The sequence below is a fragment of the Pan troglodytes genome, chromosome 18 (genome assembly GCF_028858775.2).
Source record: "Pan troglodytes isolate AG18354 chromosome 18, NHGRI_mPanTro3-v2.0_pri, whole genome shotgun sequence".
In the NCBI taxonomy this organism is placed as follows: Eukaryota; Metazoa; Chordata; class Mammalia; order Primates; family Hominidae; genus Pan; species Pan troglodytes.
The window spans coordinates 31,586,300-31,599,330 of NC_072416.2; the positions used below are offsets into that span (position 1 = coordinate 31,586,300).

The 13,031-nt window shown below is 42.2% G+C and overlaps 1 protein-coding gene across 2 annotated transcripts in view; it reads right to left on the bottom strand.

Moving 5' to 3' along the window:
• The window catches only part of LOC112207873 (nuclear pore complex-interacting protein family member B8), a 159,251-nt gene that overhangs the window by 22,281 nt on the left and 123,939 nt on the right, over nt 1–13,031 (bottom strand). The window contains exon 1 of one of the 2 annotated variants that reach the window (XM_054669059.2): nt 12,260–12,872. The exons of the other annotated variant lie outside the window; for it this stretch is intronic. The gene's annotated coding sequence lies outside the window, so the exon portion shown is untranslated. Of the gene's footprint in view, nt 1–12,259; nt 12,873–13,031 lie in introns of those variants that run through there. 2 annotated transcript variants of the gene reach the window in all.

Below are 13,031 nucleotides of genomic sequence, written 5' to 3' on the forward strand. Positions count from 1 at the left end.
ATGATCTTGGGGACACAGCAGAGAACGAACTGACAGGATTCCTCTCTTATGTAACTCACATTCTTATATGATAATGATAAGGGTTAACATTAATTAAGCTGTCACTACGTGTTAGTCATGGTGCAGTCATTCCCACACATTATTACACTTAAACCTGCTAGCAAGCTTGCAAGGTAGTTAGTTGTTTTTCCTTTAAAAACTGAGTCTCAGAATGATGAAGCACTTTGTCCAATGTCACACAGCTAGTAAGTGTGGACACCTTGCATCCAATCAATGCCCATCTCATTCTAAAGGCCATGTTATGTGTTCTCCAGCCCATGGAGAATAATTTTAACACAGTCAATGAAATTTCTACACAACAATGTTCTTGTCTCAAGTCCAAGAATGCCTCCTACACCTCCTATAATACTGGCTTTCTGGTGAGTAAAGATGCCATTCTCATGTGTAATCAGGTGACAAATGGAGATATGACCAAAGTAACCATCTGCCTACACTCATAACCCTGTACACACTCTTCCTGTGTCGATTCAATTCAAGTACCCCTTTTGATCACTTAGCAAAACTGAGCTTTAAAAGGGTTAAGGTTTTTATATCCATGTAAGTTTCTGTATTGCTTTGGAAGTCTCTGGTTAAATGAATACTCTTTTAATAGTGACCTGTGATTCTGTTTTGATCAAGTGTTTTCAAACTTGATGTCTTTGATGGGTTTTTCCAGTGTCAAAATCCTAAATCAAGTATTTTTGGCTTAAAATTAACTTTGGGATTTTTCAGCTGCGTCCCTTGGGGAGTCTAAAGAATGTATCTTTCATCTTGTAGAGGTATTAAGTGATTCGATTTATTTGGTAGATTAAATGGGCAGGCATTGTCAAATGTGGCGATACTGCATGGGAGGGCACTGTCAAGTGAGGTGACATTAGATCTCATCTCAGTTATATTTATGGGTATGTTGTTGATATACGTGTTCCAAAAATTACACACATTTATACAAATTTAAGATGTTATGATTTGTAATTTTGATAGTTATGCTAAATATTTGCTAAAGTTATATTTGTATAAACATGTCATGAATGGCTGGGCACCGTCACCCATGCCTGTAATCCCAGCACTTTGGGAGACAAAGGCAGGTGGATCACCTGAGGTCGGGAGTTCAAGACCAGCCTGACTAATAGGGTGAAACCCTGTCTCCACTAAAAATACAAAAATTAGCCATGCCTAGTGGCATATGTCTGTAGTCTCAGCTACTCGGGAGGCTGAGACAGGAGAATTGCTTGAACCCAGGAGGCGGAGGTTGCAGTGAGTCGAGATCATGCCACTGCACTCCCGCCTGGGTGACAGAGGTAGAATCTATCTTAAAAAAAAGTTATTAATTATTTCTGAAGATTACATGAAATTTATAAAAGTCTGGTGGTCCTGATATGATGCTGTCAGTCATGATTCTGATTACTGTCTTAAAATGCTGCACATAAGTAATTAAATTTCCTTGTGAACTGGGAAGTTTCATCAGACTTTTATCATAACTATTGTTTCCATCATCCACAGTTACTGTTTCGAATCTTCTCTAAAAATATTTGTAATTGGCAATAGTCCAAATTTTCTTTTGTTTTCTTTCCTGTTTTTGAGACACAGTCTGGCTCTGTCGCCTAAGCTGGAGTGCAGTGGTGGGATCTCGGCTCACTGCAAGCTCTGCCTCTCGGGTTCACGTCATTCTCCTGCCTCAGCCTCCCAAGTAGCTGGGACTACAGGTGCCTGCCACCACGCCCAGCTAATTTTTTGTATTTTTAGTAGAGACGGGGTTTCACTGTGTTAGCCAGGATGGTCTCAATCTCCTGACCTCGTGATCTGACCACCTCGGCCTCCCAAAGTGCTGGGATTACAGATGTGAGCCACCGCGCCCGGCCTAATTTTTGCATTTTTAGTAGAGAGGTTTCACCATGTTGGCCAGGATGGCCTCGATCTCCTGACCTTGTAATCCGCCTGCCTCGGCCTCCCAAAGTGCTGGGATTACAGGCGTGAGCCACTGCAACTGACTTTTTTTCTTTTCTTTTTTTTTTTTTTTTTTTTGAGACAGAGACTCACTCTGTCACCCAGGCTGGAGTGCAGTGGCATGATTTCGACTCACTGCAATCTCCACCTCCTGAGTTCAAACAATTATCCTGCCTCATACTTCAAAGTACCTGGGATTACAGGTGATTGCCACCATGCCCGGCTCATTTTTGTATTTTTAGTAGAGACGGTGTTTCGCCATGTTGGCCAGGCTGGTCTCAAACTCCTGGCCTCAACTGATCCACTCTCATTGGCCTTCCAAGGTGCTGGGATTATAAGCATGAGCCACCACAACTGGCTCAGTAAGTACGTTTTTTATTATCAAAAAAGAGTAGTCTATGATTGGCGTATTCTGTGTAGAATGTATTTTATTGATGTCTTCTATTTTTATAATTTCTGAGTTAAGTACTTTTTAATGAATGCTTTTTAGTTTTGGGCAGATTCAGTTGACTAAAGCCCCTCATTTCCCAGATACATGAAATAAAATATTTGGCTTCTTTTCCAATTTCACACTGATGTTATTTTGTGAAAATCAGTGCTTTAAGATAAATCTTTATACTTTAAGGTAAACATGAGAAATTTGATCTAATATTTAATATTTATTCAGTTCTACACTTTATTAAATTCTACACCAGCAGATTTAAAAATTATGTAACTATCTCAAGAAGTTTCACTTGGATGTAATGGTTCACGCTTGTAATCCCAGCACTTTGGGAGGCTGAGGTGGGAGGACCACTTAAGGCAAGGAGTTTGAGATGAGCCTGGGCAATACAGCAAGATCCCATCTCTATTTTAAAGAAAAGTCTCACTTTGGGAGGCTAAGGTGGGCGGATCACAAGGTCAGGAGATTGAGACCATCCTGGCTAACATGGTAAAACCCCATCTCTACTAAAAATACAAAAAATTAGCCAGGCGTGGTAGTGGGCGCCTGTAGTCCCAGCTACTCAGGAGGCTGAGGCAGAAGAATGGCGTGAACCCGGGAGGCGGAGCTTGCAGTGAGCCGAGATTGCACCACTGCACTCCAGCCTGGGCAACAGAGCGAGACTCTGTCTCAAAAAAAAAAAAAAGTTTCAGCAAATTCCACCTAAGAATTCCACCAGAGTTCTGTTGTCTCCAATGTCATCTTCCACAGATTTCAAGTTATGAAGCCCTGAACTGTAAATTTATCTTGAGAATGTATATTTAAGCTTAATTTAAGACTATATACCTAAAAATTGAGCATATAATTTCTATAATTTGTTTATGTAAGTTTCTGTAAGTCATAAGTATGTAGTTTCCAAGTGTATAATTTATCTGAATGTAATAGGCATTAATATATTTTACATTATCGGGACCATAGCACAGAAATTTCTAAATGGTTTGTTAAATAACTTGTTATTTGCGTTGTTGTGAAAGTAGTTAATACAATGGAAAAACTCATAATAAGAAGATACAGTTTAACATCAAAAAGTTTACCCAAGGTAATTATGAGTACTACCTGGCAAAACTTCACAGAAGCTGTGGTATCACTTTTATGATAGAAGAATAGTGTTTGCATTTTGTGTAAAAGTACTTGGGGCTGGGCGTGGTGGCTCATGTCTATAATCCCAGTGCTTTGGGAGGCGAAGGCAGGTGGATCATCTGAGCCCAGGAGTTTGAGACCAGCCTAGGCAACATGGCAAGAGCCTGTCTCTCCAAAACCTACAAAAATTAGCCAAGCATGGTGGTGTGAGCCTGTAGTCCCAGCTACTTGGGAGACTCACGCTGGAGGATCTCTTGAGCCCAGGAGGCAGAAGATGAATAAATAAATGGATGCAACTGAATGAGATGAGGTCTCTCTTGAAGGAGAGAGCAAAAGAGATTTAAATAATAATTATAGTAAGGCTGGGCATGGTGGCACACGCTTGTAATCCCAAAACTTTGGGAGGCCAAGGCAGGTGGATCGGTTGAGGTCAGGAGTTCAAGACCAGCATGGCCAACACGGTGAAACCCTGTCTCTATTAAAAATACAAAATTAGCCGGGCATGGTAGTGCGTGCCTGTGGTCTCGGCTACTCAGGTGGCTGAGACAGGAGAATCGCTTGAACCTGGTAGGCACAGGTTGTAGTGAGCCGATAAATATAAAAAGTATTAGAGTACTAACAGAGGAAAGTTTCCACTGATCACCTTTTAGCTTTAAATAATGCAGAAGCATTTGCCCAGTTTACTTGTAATTAAAAATCATGCATCATTCACAATTTATCAGTCTTTTTTGTTTGTACAATAACTAATATAGTTATTCTCTTTTGTCTGTATTTTGACTGGTTTGGTGAGAGGGAATTAGGCCACTTGAGAGTTTGTGTGTTTAAAATTTTCTGGCCAGGCACGGTGGCTCATGCCTGTAATCCCAGCACATTTGGAGGCTGAGGCAGGGGTATCACCTGAGGTCAGGGGTTCTAGACCAGCCTGACCAACATGGAGAAACCCCCATCTCTACTAAAAATACAAACTTAGCTGGGCGTGGTGGTACATGCCTGTAATCCCAGCTACTCAGGAGCCTGAGGCAGGAGAATCACTTGAACCTGGGAGGCAGAGGTTGTGGTGAGCTGAGATCACGCCATTGCACTCCAGCCTGGGCAACAAGAGCGAAACTCTGTCTCAAATAAATAAATAAACTATCACAGCATAAAGTAGAGGGATATTTCGTTACTATCTAGTTAAACTGGTTAATGCAGAAAGGAAGTCTGGAAATTCCAGTTTTAAAGTAAAATTTTGGACATTGTAGGATTGATTATTTGGCATAGTTGTGATGTTTGTTCCTGCATTATGGTTTTGTTGGCAGAGCAGCCTCTAAGGACCTGTATATTTTCTTCTAGACTCTATATATTCCCTGTGAGTATTAGTTGCATGGTCAAACTGGCAAATTTTACCATAGGTATAAATAATAGAGAATGTGGAAGAATAGTGAATAGTGTCAGAGATAGTTAAAAGTCCATACAGAAGTAGAGAGGGTAATAAGTAACAGTGGCTTGGACTAAATATTTGTTGAATAAATTTTTTAAAAAACAGGCTACCTAAAATTGGTGTTGAAGATATGAATGAATGAAGTTTCCACACCCTTATGTGGAGTCCTGATAAGTAAGCAACAATAAGGAAGAGTCCCCAGGTTGGGGAGAGCCCCAAGTTGAGGAGAATAATGAACAATTATTGTATGAACAATTGTTAGAGACAGCTAATCACAAACAACCCGCGGGTACAATGACCTCATTCCACACGTAGCACCCTTAAGCATGACCCTATAAAACTTTTCTCCAGCCCTTGCCTCTTTGCAGGTAGCCCCTTCTCAGCTGAGCTGCCCATTGCAACATATTTTCATAGTTTCTCTAATAAATCTGCCTTTCTTTACCTACAACTATCTTGGTAAATAGCTTTACCACCTGCATAACTGACCCTAAGTAGTTGCTACCCGATATGGTTTGGCTGTGCCCCCACCCAAATTTCATCGTGAATTGTAGCTCCCATAATCCCCACGTGTCATGGGAGGGACCTGGTAGGAGGTAACCGAATCATGGGGGCAGGCTTTTCCCATACTGTTCTCGTGACAGTGAATACATCTCACTAAATCTGATGGTTTTATAAAGGGCTGTTTCCCTGCACGTGCTCTCTTGCCTGCTGCCATATAAGACGTACCTTTGCTCCTTGTTTGCCTTCCACCATGATTCTGAGGCCTCCCCAGCCTTGTGGAACTGTGAGTACATTAAACCTCTTTTCCTTTATAAATTACCCAGTCTTGAGTATTTCTTCATAGCAGTAGGAAAAGTAACTAATACACTACCTGAGACACCTTAGGAGATTTGTAATAGCTGTAATGCCAGGTCCACCATATTTTTAGCATAAAGCAAATGTTTACCCATGATATGACTGCACAGGCTTTCAGCTGGAGCCATAGCAACTCAAGTAGTAACCCTATCTTAGTCTGATTAAAAGTAAATATTAGTCTGGGCATGGTAGGACATGCCTGTAATCCCAGTACTTGGGGAGGCTGAGACAGAAGGATTGCTTGAGCCCAGGAGTTTGAGACCAGCCTGGGCAACATGGAAAAGCCCCGTCTCTACAAAAAATACAAAAATTAGCTGAGCGTGGTGGCACACACCTGTAGTCCCAGCACCTTGGGAGGGTGAGGCAGGAGTATCTCTTGAACCCAGGAGGTGGAGGCTGCAGTGAGCAGTGATCATGTCAGAGGCATGTGAACCAGAGCAACTCCATCTTAAATAGGAGCTGGGAAAAATGAGGCTGAAACTACTGGGCTGCATTCCCTGATGGTTAAGGCATTCTAAGTCACAGGATGACATAGAAGGTCAGCACAAAATACCAGTCATAAAGACCTTGCTGATAAAACAGGTTGCAGTGAAGAAGCTGGCCAAAACCCACCAAAACCAAAATAGTGACAAGAGTGACCTCCCATCATCCTCCCTGCTACACTCCTACCAGCACCATGACAGTTTACAAATGCCATGGCAACATCAAGAAGTTATCCTATATGGTCTAAAAAGAGGAGGCATGAAAAATCCACCCCTTGTTTAGCATATCATCAAGAAATAACCATAAAAATGGGCAACCAGCAGCCCTCACGGCTGCTCTGTCTATGGAGTAGCCATTCTTTTATTCCTTTACTTTCTTTTTCTTTTTTCTTTTTTTTTTTTTTTTGAGATGGAGTCTCCCACTGTCACCCAGGCTGGAGTGCAGTGGCATGATCTCAGCTTACTGCAAGCTTCGCCACCCGGTTTCACGCCATTCTCCTGCCTCAGCCTCCAGAGTAGCTGGGACTACAGGCGCCCGCCGCCACACTTGGCTAATTTTTTTGTATTTTTAGTAGAGACAGGGTTTCACCGTGTTAACCAGGATGGTCTTGATCTCCTGACCTCGTGATCCACCTGTCTCGGCCTCCCAAAGTGCTGGGATTACAGGCGTGAGCCACCGTGCCCCTCCTCCTTTACTTTCTTAATAAACTTGCTTTCAATTCACATTGCGGGATCACCCTGAATTCTTTCTTGTGCGAGATCCAAGAACCCTCTCTTGGGGTCTGGATTGGGACCCCTTTCCTGTAACTATCATGCCACTGCACTCCAGCCTGGGCAACAGAGCAAGGCCCTGTCTCAAAAAGGAAAAAAAAAGTAATATGACTTAATGCATTCATTTTGGAGGGTAAGTCTCTCAAAATAGGCCTTTCACTGGGGGAAAATGGTAAAAATACTCCCTGGTAATTCAAGAATTGGAGATTCCTGAGATGCTGCTCATATTAGCTGAACACTTATCAATACTTCACTTTTTTCCATATATACTCAAGGAACAAGTGCCATTTAAAGTGTTTCACTCCGCTGTGCTAGGTGCAAGACTATAAAGAGTTGTGAGGATCAATACTTTTATGAAAACCAATGTCATTCTGAATATAGTTTCAGATGCTAGTGCAAAGGAAGCTCTTGGTATACAGAAAAAGTATGCAACAATAAATCAGGCTTGGTTGCTTCCATTTTCTGCCTCACATACTTTTTTTTTTCGTGGTTAAAGTGATATAATGTCTATGATACTTTAGATTGGCAGTTGCAAACTAGTGGTCCTCAGCGTGCTTTTTATGACACCTACAAGGTTTGAAGACTTTGATTTCATATTAAAAATCTGGGTTTCAGGCTGGGTGTGGTGTTGCATGCCTGTAATCCCAGCACTTTGGGAGGTAAAGGTGGGTGGATCACCTGAGGTCAGGAGTTCGAGACCAGCCTGGCCAACATGATGAAACTCTGTCTCTACTAAAAATACAAAAATTAGCCAGGCATGGTGGCATGTGCCTGTAATCCCAGCTACTCAGGAAGCTGAGGCAGGAGAATCGCTTGAACCAGGGAGGTGGAGGTTGCAGTGAGCCAAGATCGCGCCACTGCACTCAAGCTTAGGCAATAGAGCAAGACTCCATCTCAAAAAATAAATAAATAAATAAATAAAATCTGGGTTTCAGGCCAGGTGTGGTGGTGCACTCCTGCAATCCCAGCATTTTGGGAGGCTGAGATGGGCAGACAGCTTGAGCTCAGGAATTCCAGACTAGCCTGGGCAATGTGGCGAAACCCCACGTCTACAAATAATACAAAAAAATTAGCTGAGTGTAGTTGAGTGTGCCTGTAATCCCAGCAACGTGGGAGGCTGAAGTGAGAGGATTGCTTGAGCCTGGGAGGTTGAGGTCACAGCAAGCTGAGATTGCCCTCCTACACTCCAACCTGGGCAACAGAGCCAGACCTTGTCTTAAAAAAAAAAAAAAAAAAAAAAAAAAAATTTCTAGGTTTCTGGCATCTCAAAAAAAAAAAAAAAAAAAGGAAAAGTCAGGGCACATGGCTGCTACAGTCCTCTATTAAGCAATGTGCCACAGCAGGGGTCCCTGACCCCTGGGCCATGGACATGTAATGGTCTGTGGCCTGTTAGGAACTGGGCCACAGAACAGGAGGTGAATGGTGGGTAACAACTGAAGCTTCGTCTGTATTTCTGGCCGCTCCCCATTGCTTGCATTACTGCCTGAGCTCTGCCTCCTGTCAGATCAGCAGCATCATTAGATTCTTACAGGAGCACGAACCCTGTTGTGAGTTGCACACATGAGGGATCCAGGTTGCATATTCCTTATGAGAATCTAATTCCTGATGATTTGTGGTGGAACAGTTTCATCCCAAGACCATTACCATCCTGCGCCCCATCCCTTGCCGACTGTGGAAAAATTGTCTTCCACAAAGCCGGTCCCTGGCGCCAAAAATGTTGGGGACTGCTGTGCTTTAGAATCTGCCATGAATCTGCAGCCTCTATTATATAGCTCCCTATAGACTTTTCTTCCTACTGTCTTACATTCTGCCTTATAGGCATTTGAGTTTGCAACCCTTGTTTTTGTTAGTATGCTACGCTGGTGACATTGACCAAATTGACCAAACATTAATGATAAACTTAGCTGGTGATGACCTCAATGGAATAATGTGACATAAGTATTGTGACAATACTTCTTGCATGTATCTGCAGGTGGAATTGTAAACCTGGTGGTCCGAGATGGTCTAATTTGATCTTCCTATGTATCTCCTTATATTAATAGTGGTAACATTTGTGGTGGTGATTCAGCGTTTCAATGCCTCTTCTCATGGCAACAACAAATGTTTTCCTTCTGAATCAACATTAACCTAGATGTTACTGCGGATCAAAATTAGACTGTACATTTTCAACCACAGAAACATTGGGCAGTAAAAATTTTTCTTAATATTGATTGCCTACATATGTTAGCATATGTTTATAGTTCTGTGATTTGTGCATGGCTGCTACAGAGCCAGAGGGGGTAAAGCAACAGTGTTTTCTCAGTTGTGCGAGCAGCATTACATTATAATGGATAGGTAATATTAAACTGGGCTGATGAGAGTTGCAAAAGACTACTTTAATGTTCATATGGAACCAAAAAAGAGCCCGCATTGCCAAGACAATCCTAAGCCCAAAGAACAAAGCTGGAGGCATCATGCTACCTGACTTCAAACTATACTACAAGGCTACAGTAACCAAAACAGCATGGTACTGGTACCAAAACAGACATATAGACCAATGGAACAGAACAGAGCCTTCAGAAATAATACCACACATCTACAACTATCTGATCTTTGACAAACCTGACAAAAACAAGAAATGGGGAAAGGATTCCCTATTTAATAAATGGTGCTGGGAAAACTGGCTAGCCATATGTAGAAAGCTGAAACTGGATCCCTTCCTTACATCTTATACAAAAATTAATTCAAGATGGATTAAAGACTTAAATGTTAGACCTAAAACCATAAAAACCCTAGAAGAAAACCTAGGCAATACCATTCAGGACATAGGCATGGGCAAGGACTTCATGTCTAAAACACCAAAAGCAATGGCAACAGAAGCCAAAACTGACAAATGGGATCTAATTAAACTAAACAGCTGCATAGCAAAAAAAACTACCATCAGAGTGAACAGGCAACGTACAGAATGGGAGAAAACTTTTATAATCTACCCATCTGACAAAGGGCTAATATCCAGAATCTACAAAGAACTTAAACAAATTTACAAGAAAAAAATCAAACAACCCCATCAAAAAGTGGGCAAAGGATATGAACAGACACTTCTCAAAAGAAGACATTTATGCAGCCAACAGACACATGAAAAAAATGCTCATCATCACTGGCCATCAGAGAAATGCAAATCAAAACCACAATGAGATATCATCTCATGCCAGTTAGAATGGCGATCATTAAAAAGTCAGGAAACAACAGGTGCTGGAGAGGATGTGGAGAAATAGGAACACTTTTACACTGTTGGTGGGACTGTAAACTAGTTCAACCATTGTGGAAGACAGTGTGGCGATTCCTCAAGGATCTAGAACTAGAAATACCATTTGACCCAGCCATCCTATTGCTGGGTATATACCCAAAGGATTATAAATCATGCCGCTATAAAGACACATGTACACATATGTTTATTGCGGCACTATTCACAATAGCAAAGACTTGGAACCAACCCAAATGTCCATCAATGATAGACTGGATTAAGAAAACGTGGCAATTATACACCATGGAATACTACGCAGCCATAAAAATGGATGAGTTCATGTCCTTTGTAGGAACATGGATGAAGCTGGAAACCATCATTCTGAGCAAACTATCGCCAGGACAGAAAATCAAACACCGCATGTTCTCACTCATAGGTGGGAATTGAACAATGAGAACACTTGGACACAGGGTGGGGAACATCACACCCTGGGGCTTGTCATGGGGTGGGGGAAGCGGGGAGAGATAGCATTAGGAGATATACCTAATGTCAATGACGAGTTCATGGGTGCAGCACACCAACGTGGCACATGTATACATATGTAACAAACCTGCACATTGTGCACATGTACCCTAGAACTTAAAGTATAATAAAAATAAATAAATTGGGCTGATGAATCATATTACAGTAATCCAATATTTCGCTTGTAAAGTCCCTGAGGTTTACAGAAGGAAATCTTTTCTAATAACAAGAAGAGTGAGGCATGTGCTTTGGTCTTTATTTCCTAGTTATACGATCCTGGGTAAGGAGCTCAACTTTTCTCTGCCAAAATTAAATGAGGATTAAATGAGATCATATATGTGAAGGTGTGAAAGACAGTGCCTGGCACATAGTAGGATCAATCAATGTTAGTATCTCTAAAATAGAGATTGAGTCTGAAGATCCACAAAGTGGTAGAACCGATCTTAAGATTCCCAAATGATAGAATTGGGCTTTATTTGCCTAAGTAGTATGGTATTACTTATTGTATGCCCAGGGGATCTTTTTTTTTAATAATGTTTATTTATTTATTTTGAGACAGAGTCTCGCTCTGTCCCCCAAGCTGGAGTGCAGTGGCATTATTTTGGCTCACTGCAACCTCTACCTACCCGGTTCAAGCAATTCTCCTGCCTCAGCCTCCTGAGTAGCTGGGATTACAGGTGCGCACCACCATGCCCAGTTAATTTTTGTATATTTAGTAGAGACAGGGTTTTGCCATGCTGGCCAGACTGGTCTTAAACTCCTGACCTAAGGTGATCCAGCTCCCTCAGCCTGCCACAGTGCTGGGATTACAGGTGTAAGCCACCGCACCCAGCCCTAATGTTTTATTTTTTTGTAGAGATGAGGTCTTACTATGTGGCCCAGGCTGGTCTTGAATTCCTGGACCTAAGTGATCCTCCCACCTTGACCTCCCAAAGTGTTGGGATTACAGGCATGAGCCACCGTGCCCAGTTCCCTTCTTAAATAGTTTAAAGGGGGAGAAGAAAGAAAAAGACAGATTTTCTTCCCTTCCACTACCAAGACAGGCAAAACACACCGGAACACTTTGCTTAGCATTTCTTTTCTTTTCTTTTCTTTTCTTTTCTTTTCTTTTCTTTTTTTGAGAAAGTCTTCCTCTGTCAGCCAGGCTGGAGTGCAGTGGGGCGATCTTGGCTCACTTCAAGCTCCACCTCCTGGGTTCAGGCCATTCTCCTGCCTCAGCCTCCCGAGTAGCTGGGACTACAGGTGCCCACCACCACGCCCAGCTAATTTTTTGTATTTTTAGTAGAGACGGGATTTCACCTTGTTAGCCAGGATGGTCTGGATCTCCTGACCTCGTGATCCGCCCGCCTTGGCCTCCCAAAGTGCTGGTATTACAGGAGTGAGCCACCGTGCCCGGCCGTCCCTTCATTTTTTAAGATAAATTCACATACCATAAAACTTACCATTTTATTTTCTCTCTCTTTTTCTTTCTTTCTTTTTTTTTTTTTTTTTTTTTTTTTTTTTTTTGCAGGCTGGAGTGCAGTGGCCCTATCGTGGCTCACTGCAACCTTGAATTCCTGGGCTCAAGAGATCCTCCCACATCAGACTCCCAAGTAGCAGTAGCTGAGACTATCAGTGCGCACCACCAAGCCTGAGTAATTACAATACTTTTTTCTTTTTCTTTTTCTTTTTCTTTTTTTTTTTTCGTAGAGATGGGGTCTTCCTATTTTGTCCAGGCTAATCTGGAACTCCTGCCCTCAAAGGATCCTCCTGTCTAATTCTCTCAAAGTGCTGGGATTACAGGCATGTGCCACCGCACCCGGCCAAATGCACCTCCTTTTTTCAAGTGTACAATTCAATGGTTTTTAATATATTCACAAAGTCATGGAACCATCACACCTATCTAATTTCAAAATGTTTTCATCACTCCAAAAAATAACCCCATATGGGAGGCCGAGGCGCGCAGATCACTCGAGACCAGCCTGGCCAACATATTGAAACCCCGTCTCCACTAAAAATACAAAAATTAGTCGGGCGTGATGGCGCACGCGTGTAGTCCCAGCTGCTCGGGAGGCTGAGGCAGGAGAATCGCTTGAACACGGGAGGCGGAGGTTGCAGTGAGCCCAGATCGCCCCACTGCACTCCAGCCTGGGCGACAGAGCGAGACTCCGTCTCAAAAATATCTAATTAATTAATAAAAATAAAATAAATAAATAAATAACCCCATGCTTTCTG